The 12,715-nt window shown below is 42.1% G+C and overlaps 2 pseudogenes; one reads left to right on the top strand and one right to left on the bottom strand.

Moving 5' to 3' along the window:
- Positions 1-10,065, bottom strand: part of LOC138171707 (vomeronasal type-1 receptor 4-like) — an 11,096-nt pseudogene extending 1,031 nt beyond the window's left edge.
- Positions 9,637-12,509, top strand: LOC138171686 (ATP-dependent RNA helicase DDX42 pseudogene; annotated as a pseudogene).
- The last annotated feature ends 206 nt before the right edge of the window (positions 12,510-12,715 follow it).

The raw sequence follows: 12,715 nt of genomic DNA, 5'->3' as shown, positions 1-12,715 counted from the left end.
GAAGGAAGGAAGGAAGGAAGGAAGGAAGGAAGGAAGGAAGGAAGAAAAAAAGGAAGAAAGGAAGGAAGGAAGGAAGGAAGGAAGTTGGGAGAGAGGGAGGAAGGAAGGAAAAAAGAAGGAAGAAAGGAGGGAGGGAAGGAAATCTTTCCAACACTGCTAGAGACCATTTACTATTGAGAATGAATCAGACTTGTGACACTCAACCTGATTTGTATTTGTTGAATTTTCCTTTGATAGTAAGCAAAGTGCAGATACAGAAATACCGAAAACAATAGAGGTGAAGCACTACCATTTCACCAGGCCATCAGGAGACTTTTTTATTTCAGTCGCTGAGAGTTATCAGCGAGACTGTGAAAATGGTCAATTTTAGTCCAAATTATTCAAATTGGTCAAATTTAGTCCAAAAATCCAGACTTGAGGAAAAGTTAAGACAATCCACTCTTGAAATAGGGTAAAATTTAATAAAAATGAAAAACGACAAATAGATTATTTAAAATTACTGTATCTAATACACATATGAAGAAAGCTTAATTGAAAGAAAATGTATCGAAGTAAAATAGAATAAAATGCATTATTCACTTGCTGGGACAAAGATATGTAGGTATATTTTGAAATGGAGGAATCCTATGCTATACTATACTTAATATCATATTGCAACTACTAAATAATGGTTCTAAAGATAACAAAACAATTCATATTGAAATTTCAAGTGTACTATACTAATACCACAGTAAAAGATGAATTATTAAAGAATATCATATTAAATCAGACATCAGCAACACAAATACCATACATAAAAATCTCTTGAATGTTGTTAACATGGAAAATTGGTCAAAATTAATCACACTGAAAATCCATGAGAATAAGAAATTCAGTGATGAGTATATTGTCAAACATTAAATTAAAATAGTATGTACCAGGGTGGCCAGGTAGCACAGCGAGTAAGAGCACTGGCTCCAGTGTCGGGATGACCTGGGGATCAAATCTGGGCTCAGATACTTAGCACCACACCCAGAAATAACTGGCCGTGTAACCTTGAGCAAGTTACTTAACCCTGATTGCTTTAAAAAAAATAGTATGTACCCGCTGAAAATAGGACAAAAATAGGAAAGACAACAATGTAAGGTGAGAAAAGAGAAGATAATAAAACCATTTGAATAAAAGCAAAAACTGATTAAGAAAAGAGCATAAAATGAAAAGCAATTATCAAAAATAATTTTTTTTAATAAGAAGGAAACTCTAGCATGTTTTGAAAGGAGAAAAGGGAGATTAGAACCAGGTTAAAATAAAAATTATCAAAAAAATATTCCACGAAAACGGACAATTTAAATTTGCTAATTGGAGAGATTTAAAATACCAAAATTAACATGACAGAAAGTAAATAATATAAAGACACTGACCATACAGTTGGCCTGGATTAGAGGTTCCTAGATTAATTTATTAATTAAAGATCAGAGGATTAAAAAATTATTAGACTACTTGAAAGAATAAAGAAAGGCATATCAAAAGTCCTATAATATCAGTGGACAAGAAAATGTGGAAAATATAGGGAAAATGAAACTCAAGGGGCAATATGTGCTTTACCAATCCTGCAGAAGTGGAATATGCCAGTATGTATTAAAACAATCTATGGAGTAGTATGATGCCATATATAAAGTGACTGCCTGGGCATCAGAAATAGATACATTCAACTGCTACATCTGACTTAGTTGCTTTGTCACCCTGAGTAAGTACGTGCACTCTCACTGTGTCAGACACCTCAGCCTCAAAGATGCAGAAAGTGTACTGATCTGTGGTGGTAAGGCAATTTCCTCACTGGGTGTTCTTTATACCAAAGTAATCTCAGACAGAGACAAATACTCCTACTACTATTGCTACTATTTCTACTCCTACTCCTACTATCACTACTGCTGCTGCTGCTACTACTTCTACTACTTAATTATTAACATTATTATTGTTGTTGTTAATGTTATTATTTTGGTCGTGTTATTTTTGTTGTTTCTATTGTTGATGCTGTTATTAGTTAATAGAAAAACAAAAAATAAATAATTCAAAAATGTAATTGAAAAGAGTTTGTGTGAAAGCATTGTTTAATGATTTTAATGCATTTAATTACAGTGGTGTGTGGGGAATTCGTGGAGGAAGTTGGTTTTCTTGTTGAGAAGCCCATGCAGAGAAAGTGCTATATTTGGAGAAAAAACAAACTGGGTTCATGTCCCTGTTGTGCAACCTACAACTACTGATAAGCTATGAAACCAACCTAGGTTGAATTTCTTCATATAAATCCCACATAGTAGGTGCTATATAAATGCTTTTTCCCTTACCCATCATCACAAAAAAAGAAGAGGTTGGAGCAAATTATACCAAAACTACTTTCTGGATCCAAATATAATGATCCTATAAAATCTATAACAAAAGAAAAATGAAAACACACAGAAAGATTTCCCTCATTATTTTCTAATAAAAAATTACTCATTCAATATAGAGTTTAAGAAAGAAAGCAGACATTGCTGTGGTTCTGTTTATCACTATCAACTAGACAAATCACTCTTCTGTCTTTCATTGATACTGACAGATGGGGTCCCCAGAGGATATTTCTCCTCAGTAATCTAAAGAGAGCTCTGAAGGGTTGGAGTTTTCTGGGCCATTCAGGAGTCTCTATCTGCTATGGTCTGTATAATAAACTGATTGAGATTACTCAATGATACAGTTTGAGAGGGAAACTTTTGCAGGTTCCATGGGAGAGAGGGATGTGAGAGTTTAGCAAGATCACTGAGGGATGGAAATGAAGGGAACACTGAAGCCCACATTAGGGCCTCTTCAGGGTTTGTCTTGGGTTGGCCTGGATTTTCAAGTCTTTGTTGAGCTTCTTGTCCTGAGAATATTACCTTTGATTGATTTCAGCCCCTGTCACTGACTATGATTTCTTGCATAGGGCCAATATCATTAAAGACACTGTGTGTTCTCATATGCCCACAGAAATTATCTCTTAAATTTTTCAGTTTTCAAAGCCTCCTGATACAGCCAATGATGCAAAAACCACCAGCAACAAAGTAAAACATTGCATTGGAGGCACAGAGGGAAAACAAGATCCAATATAACAGTAACAACCTTTTTTTTTTTTTTGCTTTTTGGAGGGTGATTGAGTTTAAGTAACTTGCCCAAGGTCACACGGCTAGGTTTCTTGTTTGTGTGTGTTAAGTGTCTGAGACCAGATCTGAACGCAGGACCTCCTGACTCCAGGGCCAGCACTCTACTCACTGTGCCACCTAGCTGCCCCCCTGTAACAACCTTTTTTACTATACCCATGAGGACATCTGCCAGGCAAAGATTCTTGAAGTTGGAAGCACTTTATTCTCTGAAAACTTAGATCAAAATAGGCAACTAACCTGAATCTCATTTTTCACCTCCACAAAATTGGCCAACGATAGTCACCTGAGTTACCTCATAGTAAAAATATAGTAGGAGAATAGAAAGAGTAGTGCCTGGAGTGAAAGCACCTAGGATTGAAACATTTTTGACCTATGTGGTCTAGATTCATGTCAGGCTAAACCAGAGTTTAGTCTAAACCCTTTTTCTGATGGGTGATTCACTTAACTTGTTTGGCTTCCAATTGCATCATCAAACCTAACTCTCCTGACCTTTTCAGCCTCTCCCTATCAGTCTACCCCAAGATTGTCATGCTTTTCTCTGTCCCACTTCCAAGTCCTTTTATATTTTGGTTTACTTTGTTAGAATGTAAGTTCCTTGAGGGCAGAAATTATGTTTCCTCAGTTTGGGAATAAAATAAGTTAACACCAGATCAAATGAGTTATCGGTAAAGCACTTATTACAATGCTTGGCACATAATAAATGCTATATGACATCCACTTATTTTCATTATTACTATAATTCCAATTATTTTTTATCATGTATTTCTTGTTGTTTTAGAAAAGCCCTCAGATGGGAAGGCTAAGGGTTTTCTTGTTCTGTGCAAGACAATAGATTTGAGGAACTCTCCATAAGAAAAAAGGAGAAAAGAAGAGAGAGATAGCAATTGGGAAACTGTGGCAGTCAATTGTTGTGATATCTGTAATTCCTTCTTTCAATCCATGAGTTATGACCTCTCAATGGAAGATCCAAAATGTGTATGATTGCAGCAGAAGCCCAGAGACAAAAAAATAAATAAAAGACAGGAGGAATGGGCAGTCTTTTGCCTGCCCCTTCCTTGTATCCTCTTAATTATTGGGGCTTTAATTCTGTTAAAGATAATTTTGTCAAGTTTAATTTTCCCCCCCTTAACTCCAGTGGCGGATCATGTCTTTAATGGATTTAAGTGAGGAGACTTTGGATGAGGTCCTCAGAAAGAACACAAACATTCCAAAGGTCACAAGTCAGGCAGTTTATTACTAACAGAGATGTAAGCTTGGGGCTCCTTAGTACTTTAGTTCCATGGGCAAATAATAAAAGTGGTGTTATAAACAAAATCTGTGCTCTGTTTAGGAAATAATCATGCTTGTTGAGGATCCAGGAAGTTTTCTGATCTTTATTTTATATTTATTCTGTAATGAATAAATGGGTAGCCTCCTGAAAAAGACTACAAAGGATCAGACAAAGCCAAGCCCTTATATCCCACCATTCTTTCCTTCAGAGCTAAGATTGGCTCCAGCTCTTCTGGGTTACAACTCTCCTCACCTGCCCATTAAGCATGAATGTTAATGAAAAGTTGGTAACCATCTCCCAACTGGTCCGAGCCAGTCTAGCTCAGGCCCCTTTACAGATTTATGCCTTCCTGCATATAAACACCCATTGTTCCTATAGAAGCTGTGGAAAACAAACTGCCAGCATTTCTCACAGTGGGGAGGGGTTCTGGAGGGATAAATAACAGATTGAGAGTCCAGAGCTCAGTCCCTGACCTTATATTTGATAGTAGCTGCTTTCAAGATTCACAGAGACCTTCCTTGACACCTTTCTGAGGCACCTTAGGAGAAGTCAATCAGTGGGTGACTGTGATAGTAATGGCAATTAAAGATTCCCCTGTATTGGCTTGGTTTTCAAACTGATTGTGTTAAAACCCAGAGCTTGTTAAGCCCACCTGTGGGAAGAGCTTGTTAAGCCCACCTGTGGGATGGACTTGTTGATGTGAAAAGAAAGTCCTGAACTGGGAGGAGCTGGTGACGTAGATTTGGAGAGACAAGAGAGAGGCAGAAGAACTTTTTGGAAGCAGCACCCTCGTGGAGGCAGAGAGAGACTGAGAGAATTGCTGGGGGCCACTTTGAATTGCCCTGGACTTTTGAGACCTGCCCCCTGAGCTGCCAAGGACTGAGGAGACATGGCTGTTTTGCTGGTACTTTGTCTGTCTGTTTTGATGTTGTTTTGCCAGATTTGTCCACTGGTGAAAGATAGTCCTGTTGTTGAAGAAGTCCTGGAACCTGGCTTTTGGTTAAGAAGCCCTGAGACTGTCCTGCAGACAGAGAGTGAATACTGTCCACTGGTGAAGGATAGTGCTGTTGTTTCAGGGGTCTGGAGATTGTCTTTCACCAGTGGACAAATCTGGCAAAACAACATCAAAACAGACAGACAAAGTACCAGCAAAACAGCCATGTCTCCTCAGTCCTTGGCAGCTCAGGGGGCAGGTCTCAAAAGTCCAGGGCAATTCAAAGTGGCCCCCAGCAATTCTCTCAGTCTCTCTCTGCCTCCACGAGGGTGCTGCTTCCAAAAAGTTCTTCTGCCTCTCTCTTGTCTCTCCAAATCTACGTCACCAGCTCCTCTCAGTTCAGGACTTTCTTTTCACATCAACAAGTCCATCCCACAGGTGGGCTTAACAAGCTCTGGGTTTTAACACAATCAGTTTGAAAACCAAGCCAATACAGGGGAATCTTTAATTGCCATTACTATCACAGTGACCCAGACTAAAAATACCCATTTATAGAGAAGAAGGAGATAGTGATTGTGAAAATTTACCAAACTTCCATATTTGAATGAGATAAAGTTTGCCAAATTGTTGGTGATTAGGAGAGAATTTCATTTATTGCCTAAATAAAGCTTGGTTCATGGGAACTTCTCAGTATACAGGCAGGCAAAAGAGTGGACAAGAGCAGAGTAGCTTCATTATATTTAATATAGTTGGTGAAGAGAATGGGATCACAAAATATCACACCTCTATTTGGAGGCAGGAGGGCTTTAGAGAGAGAAATGGATTTCACAGGATGGGAGAATTTACCTTATTCCTCCCTTGCAAGAGAATGGACTAAAAGCACAGGGCTCTGTGAAAAGTGGGAAGTGAGGTTACAAAAGGGAGAACCCAGAAATTTGGAAAGATGTTTTCAAGGAATACCAATAGGACCAGGGATACATTTGGCAGGGATTTGTAGGAGAGGATGGACCTTGATAACAAGTTATTGTCTTATATGTAGAAGCAGAGATAAGCGGCTGGAGGACAAAGCTCAGTGGAAAAGGGAGTTAACTGTTTCGTGTGAGCATTTTTCCATGACACAGTGTTAGTGTTCTCTTTCAGAAGAGCAAGCTGGAGGGTCTCAGGTTGTATAAGAACAAGCTACTGTTTATTTAACTAAATGGAAGAGAAAAAGTAACAAAATAATGGGCCTGAGGAGTATGGGTAGATCATGGGGATTGCTTGACATTCATAGGTATTAGTCAGAATCCTTTTGTACAGCAAGATTTTAGGGATGAATATATGCAAAGAGGTAACAACACAACTAATATGTTAACTTTAGCTGCAGAGGGAATGCAATAAGCAATATCCTACTGACTCTATGTGGCCTGGTGGGGACAGAAGCTGGTACTTGCTGAGAGATTGTATGAGAAAGCAAAAGGAGAAGGTAATGAAAACCTCTATGAGGGTTGGAGATATAAGTGCATATCATGTTAAACCCTTAGTAGTTCCTCATAGAAATCTCATAGTGAAGATGGCTCCTCCTGCTTATAAGCACCTAATTGTGACTCTACTAATTGAGGAAATAAGGCACATTCTTTTGGAGGAGTTGGATAATATTCCACAGTTAAGTGACTTAGGGTAATGGGGAAAAGATAAATTTCCACAAGAAAGAAGAGTAAATAACCAGTGGGTTCAAAGACAAAAAGATTGACAAGAAAGGAATTGTTTACTGCTCTATTGAGAGCTGAGAAGAATAGATGGCACTCTAATTAAAGAGCTATATAAGATGTACTAAAGAAAGGTATTTAATATCAGACTGAAGAGGGATGTAAGAACCACTCCTACAGACACTCTTGAATCACTCTATCCTAGTTTGTCACATCTTCAGGGAACCCATCATCCTCAAGGACTAGGGGAAAGTACAAGCTCCATCCATCCCTAGGTCACAGTAAGTTACAGTATCATTAGTCGACACTGGGCACCCAAGTAAAGTCTTCTTTCATCTTGACTAGAGAGTGACTTCCAATCATCTTTAAGTCAATGATTCTATGGTGGTAGCAGAAAGTAAAAACAGCATTCATCCCTAGGTCACAATAAGTCACAATCCCATAAGTCAATGCAGAGGACCCAGGTAGGCAGCTCTCCTGGCTTTTGAATGGATTCACATGACTCTTGCAGGATTCACAGGTAGTCAGCTTTCCTAGTCCTTACCTGGATTCACAGACTTGAGAATGGATTCTCCCAGCCCTTGAATGGATTCACAGGCAGGCAGCTCTCCACTCCTGTTTCACACCTCAGCTTACAGGGGCTGCTCTTCAAAGTTTCTCTTCCTAGGAAGACAAAGGTTAAGGGAGACACAACAATATTTACACACATTAAGCTTAACACATCTACAACCATGTGTACACACATTGCCAGCACTATCCTGTCAACTCACTTTCTGTCTGACAAAGTAATGCAAATCCTGCAACCAAGCTTCAGTCTGAGAAATCAAACACAAATCAACAGTACAGGCCCAGGCCTTCTGTAACAGCAGTAAAGCCGTTTTTTAGTGCTTCTCTATGAGCAGTAAAGTCTTCTTTCAAGGGCTCTGTATCAGCAGTAAAGTCCTCTTTCACCAGACAGAATGCTTCCTTCTGACAAAGTAACATCAACACACCCAGGACACACAGACAGAGCAGCCAGACAGAGGCCAACATCCCCAGCATTCTCCCTCACACTTCTGCTTGCTGTCAGCTCACGCTCTAGCTTTTCTCTACTTTGCTCCTTCCTCTTCCTCTTTTCTTGTTCCTCCCTTTTGACAAGCTACTCTCAGCATGGTCTCCAGGGGGTGACCTTAGGTCTGTTAAGGGCAGGGAAGGTCTCTAAACTCCCTTAGCATTTTTAAGGGCAATACAGTGTGTCATGTTTCCAACAAGACTTGATAGGATCAAAGGAGATTCTAAAATGTACTTGAATAGCTGAAACCATTTAAAAGTACTACTTTGCTGGCCCTGACAACAAGGGAGGCTAGGTCAGGCCAAAAGTAACAGAGATTTGGGGATAGCAATAATGAAAAGCTTTTGCTATCAGGCAAGTGCCTCATCAAGTGGGAAGATTCAAAGGGGTTCCCAGAGCCTGTCCCTCATCAAGCTCCCCAAGGAAGCTTCAATAAGGAAAAGAGTCCTGAGAAGTGAAGGTGCCTATGACTTTGTTCTTGAGGTTTCCTTGTTTTTGAAAAGTTTCCCCTTCTTAAAGAGATTGCAAAGACACTGGGAATTACTTTAGAGTCTTCTAAAGTCCTCCCAGGCACAATATGTACATCAAGGTCATCCTCCAGCCCCTAGGCTCCTTTTCTTCCTCTTCCAACAGGGATGACAGCTTCCTTTTGAAGGTGGGGAACAATTTCTTGATTCTGGAAGTCATTCTGGGTTATGTCTGTGGGAGGACTCTGGGGATGACAAAAAGACACCATGGATGATGGGGGAAGGGGAGATGAAATCACTCCTACCTCCATGAAGTGAACAGATTTATTTTCTCCCCAATCCACTCACAGGTAGGAACCTGACATTTGAGGTTGCCATCAGAGAAAGGGGTTGACTTTTGATAAAGGGCAGGCTAGATATTAGCAACAATTTAATACATTAACATCTCGTCCATAGTAATTATACACTGTGATGATTTCAAGTGATGTCAGATTTTGGGTGGAAATCTAGTTCTCTTTATGTTTACAAGGAGGGAAAATCTGCCTCTAATACCCTTTCCTTGCCTTGGGCCCTTTGTAGTAAAACAACACTCCCTTGGCTAGTGTGGCCAAGATAGCAGGAGGTAGCCTCCCTGGGGGAGGAGTCCCTGAAGGCAGAATTTTCTCCCCTTACCCTCTTCAACCCCAGCGTCCCTCTATGCTTGAATTAGACAAAGAAATTGAAAACTAGTAAGAGTAAGTCTCCCCCACCCTGGACTTTCTTCCTAAGCACCTGTGAATGAGTAGAGACAAGGAGTTCACACCTCCTTGCGGTGATATCCTGCCTGCCTGGGGGAGGAGCCAGAGCTTTGAACAGCTGGGGTATAAATTGAGAGGCAAAGAGAGGCTGGAAGATAGTGGCCGAGTGGAGGAGCATCAAGCAGGAGCCCAGCCGCCCAGCCGCCCAGCAGAGGAGCACAGCTTCTGAGAGTAGCCCACTGGGAGAGTTGAGGTTCCAGTGGGCAGAGAAACCTAATGAAGGGCTCCTCCTCCTAGCAACCAGGAGAACGATTAGCACCCACCTGGACCAGGGAACGGAGACCGAGCCCACGTAATCCGGACCCGCGGAACTAGTCTGTGACTGCGGCGGCTCCGTCAATCATCTACACCATGAATTGGAACAAAGGTGGTCTTGGCACCAAGAGGGGATTTGGGTTTGGTGGATTTGCCATTGCCCCTGGAAAAAAGGGAGAACCGAAGCTCCCACAACAGTCCCATAGTGCCTTTGGGGCAACCAGCTCTTCAGCAGGCTTTGGGAAGTCAGCTCCGCCACAGCTCCGTTCTTTCTATAAGATTGGATCTAAATGAGCAAATGTTAATGAAGAAAATGCTTATTTTGAAGATGAGGAAGAAGACTCTAGCAACGTCGATTTGCCTTACATTCCTGCTGAAAATTCACCTACCTGCCAGCAATTCCATTCCAAGTCAGCAGACTCTGACAGTGATGCTGATCCCCTGGAAGCATTCATGGCTGAAGTAGAGGTTCAAGCAGCTCGGGACATGAAGAGATTTGAAGAAAAAGATGAGGAAAGAAAAAATATGAAGGGTATTCGAGATGACATTGAAGAAGAAGATGACCAAGAAGCTTATTTTCGATACATGGCAGAAAACCCTACTGCTGGTCTGGTTCAGGAAGAAGAAGAAGATAATCTGGAGTATGACAGTGATGGAAATCCCATTGCACCCTCCAAAAAAGTCATTGATCCCCTTCCTCCTATTGATCATTCAGAGATTGACTATCCACCGTTTGAAAAAAATTTCTACAATGAGCATGAAGAGATAACCAGCCTCTCCCCACAGCAGGTGATAGATCTCCGACGTAAGCTCAATCTTCGGGTTTCTGGTGTTGCTCCGCCCAGGCCAGGAAGTAGTTTTGCTCACTTTGGATTTGATGAGCAACTTATGCATCAGATTCGGAAATGTGAGTACACACAGCCTAGTCCCATCCAGTGTCAGGGTGTTCCAGTAGCACTTAGTGGGAGAGACATGATTGGCATTGCCAAAACAGGCAGTGGGAAAACTGCAGCCTTTATCTGGCCCATGTTGATTCACATCATAGATCAGAAGGAACTGGATCCAGGAGATGGACCCATCGCAGTGATTGTGTGCCCTACCAGAGAGCTGTGCCAGCAGATCCACGAAGAATGTAAGCGGTTTGGGAAAGCATATAATCTTCGATCTGTGGCTGTGTATGGAGGAGGAAACATGTGGGAGCAGGTGAAAGCCCTTCAAGAAGGAGCTGAGATTGTCATCTGTACCCCAGGTCGGCTGATCGATCATGTGAAGAAGAAAGCCACAAATCTCCAAAGAGTCTCTTACCTTGTGTTTGATGAAGCTGATAGAATGTTTGACATGGGTTTTGAGTACCAGGTGCGATCCATAGCCAGTCATGTCCGTCCTGATAGACAGACACTTTTATTCAGTGCAACTTTCCGGAAAAGGATTGAAAAACTGACCCGAGACATCCTGATTGATCCTATCCGAGTGGTGCAGGGAGACATTGGAGAGGCAAATGAAGATGTGACCCAGATTGTGGAAATTCTTCACTCTGGACCCAGTAAATGGAACTGGCTCACCCGGCATCTGGTAGAATTCACCTCTTTGGGAAGTGTCCTCTTGTTTGTAACTAAGAAAGCCAATGCTGATGAACTAGCGAACAAACTGAGGCAGGAAGGACACAATCTGGGGCTGCTCCATGGGGACATGGATCAGAGTGAAAGGAACAAGGTCATTTCGGATTTTAAGAAAAAGGACATCCCAGTTCTTGTGGCTACAGATGTTGCAGCCCGTGGTTTGGACATCCCTTCAATTAAGACTGTCATCAACTATGACGTGGCTCGGGACATTGACACCCATACACACAGAATTGGCCGGACAGGCCGAGCAGGTGAAAAGGGTGTGGCATATACTCTCTTGACTCCCAAGGACAGCAATTTTGCTGGCGACCTTGTCAGGAACATGGAAGGGGCCAACCAACATGTTACCAAGGAACTTCTGGACCTAGCAATGCAGAATGCCTGGTTTTGGAAATCTCGATTCAAAGGAGGTAAAGGAAAAAAACTGAACATTGGTGGTGGAGGCCTTCGCTACAGAGAACGACCTGGTCTAGGCTCTGAGAATACAGACCAAAGAAACAACAGCAACGTGATGAGTAACTATCAGGCCTATAAGCTCTCCACAGGGGCCATGGGAGACCACCTGACGGCAATGGAAACAACTTTCCAGTCCCATTACAAGAGACATTTTGTTGCTGCCAGTTTAAGCAATCAGAAGGCTGGGAGCTCCACTGCTGGGGCAAATGGGTGGACCAGTGCAGTGAGCTTGAATTCCGTCCCAAGTAATTCAGTCCAACAGGGCCGTGCCAATTCTGACAGTGCCATTGCCACAGCTGCCAAGAGTATCCCAAGCTTTGCCAATGCTGGGAACCTTAGCAGTGTTCCAAGAGGGTACTCACCTGCTGGAACCCAGGCTCTCAAAAACTCAGCCTCTGGGAGCAATAGCCGAGAAGGTGGTGGCAGTGGTAATGGGAATAGAGAGCTATGTCCAGAGAACCGAGGTAGTAGTCACCATAGCCACAGAGACAGTGGTAATCTCCATGGTGATGGTCCATGTTGTGGATATGGCCGTCATGGTGATTTTGGATACCACCATCCAGAAAGCAGTGGAAGCTGGCATGGAGATGGTCACCGGCATGGAGAGAACAGACATGGGTGTGGTGGCGGGCGACATGGGGAAAGACAGGTTGGGAGTGATGGTCTGAATGGAGAGAGCAGGAAAGAGACTTGTGGCCGTGAGAGCAAGACAGATGGCAGGACAGACAACAGGATGGACAGCAAGACAGACAAGACAGCAGATGGCTTTGCTGTCCCTGAGCCACCCAAACGCAAGAAGAGTCGATGGGACAGCTAGAGGCTGTGTGCAAAAGCATGGAATGCAATGGGTGGAGGGCATTTCTTTTTTCTTTTTCTCATAAATGGCTGTATCCTGGGGGATGAGTTGGGGCCCATAAATATGAGATGTAAAGATCCTTGGCTCCTAAGGGAAATCAATAGCCAGGGTCTACAAATAAGACCCTTTCTTTAGAATCATTTTTCTTAAGCTTCCTTGGAAGCTGC

Source organism: Petaurus breviceps, unplaced genomic scaffold (genome assembly GCF_028583685.1).
Source record: "Petaurus breviceps papuanus isolate PSGF00001 unplaced genomic scaffold, PetGlider_PUasm1.0 456, whole genome shotgun sequence".
Classification (NCBI taxonomy): Eukaryota; Metazoa; Chordata; class Mammalia; order Diprotodontia; family Petauridae; genus Petaurus; species Petaurus breviceps.
Note: the sequence above shows the minus strand (reverse complement) of the source record. Positions and strands in the feature narration are given on the sequence as shown.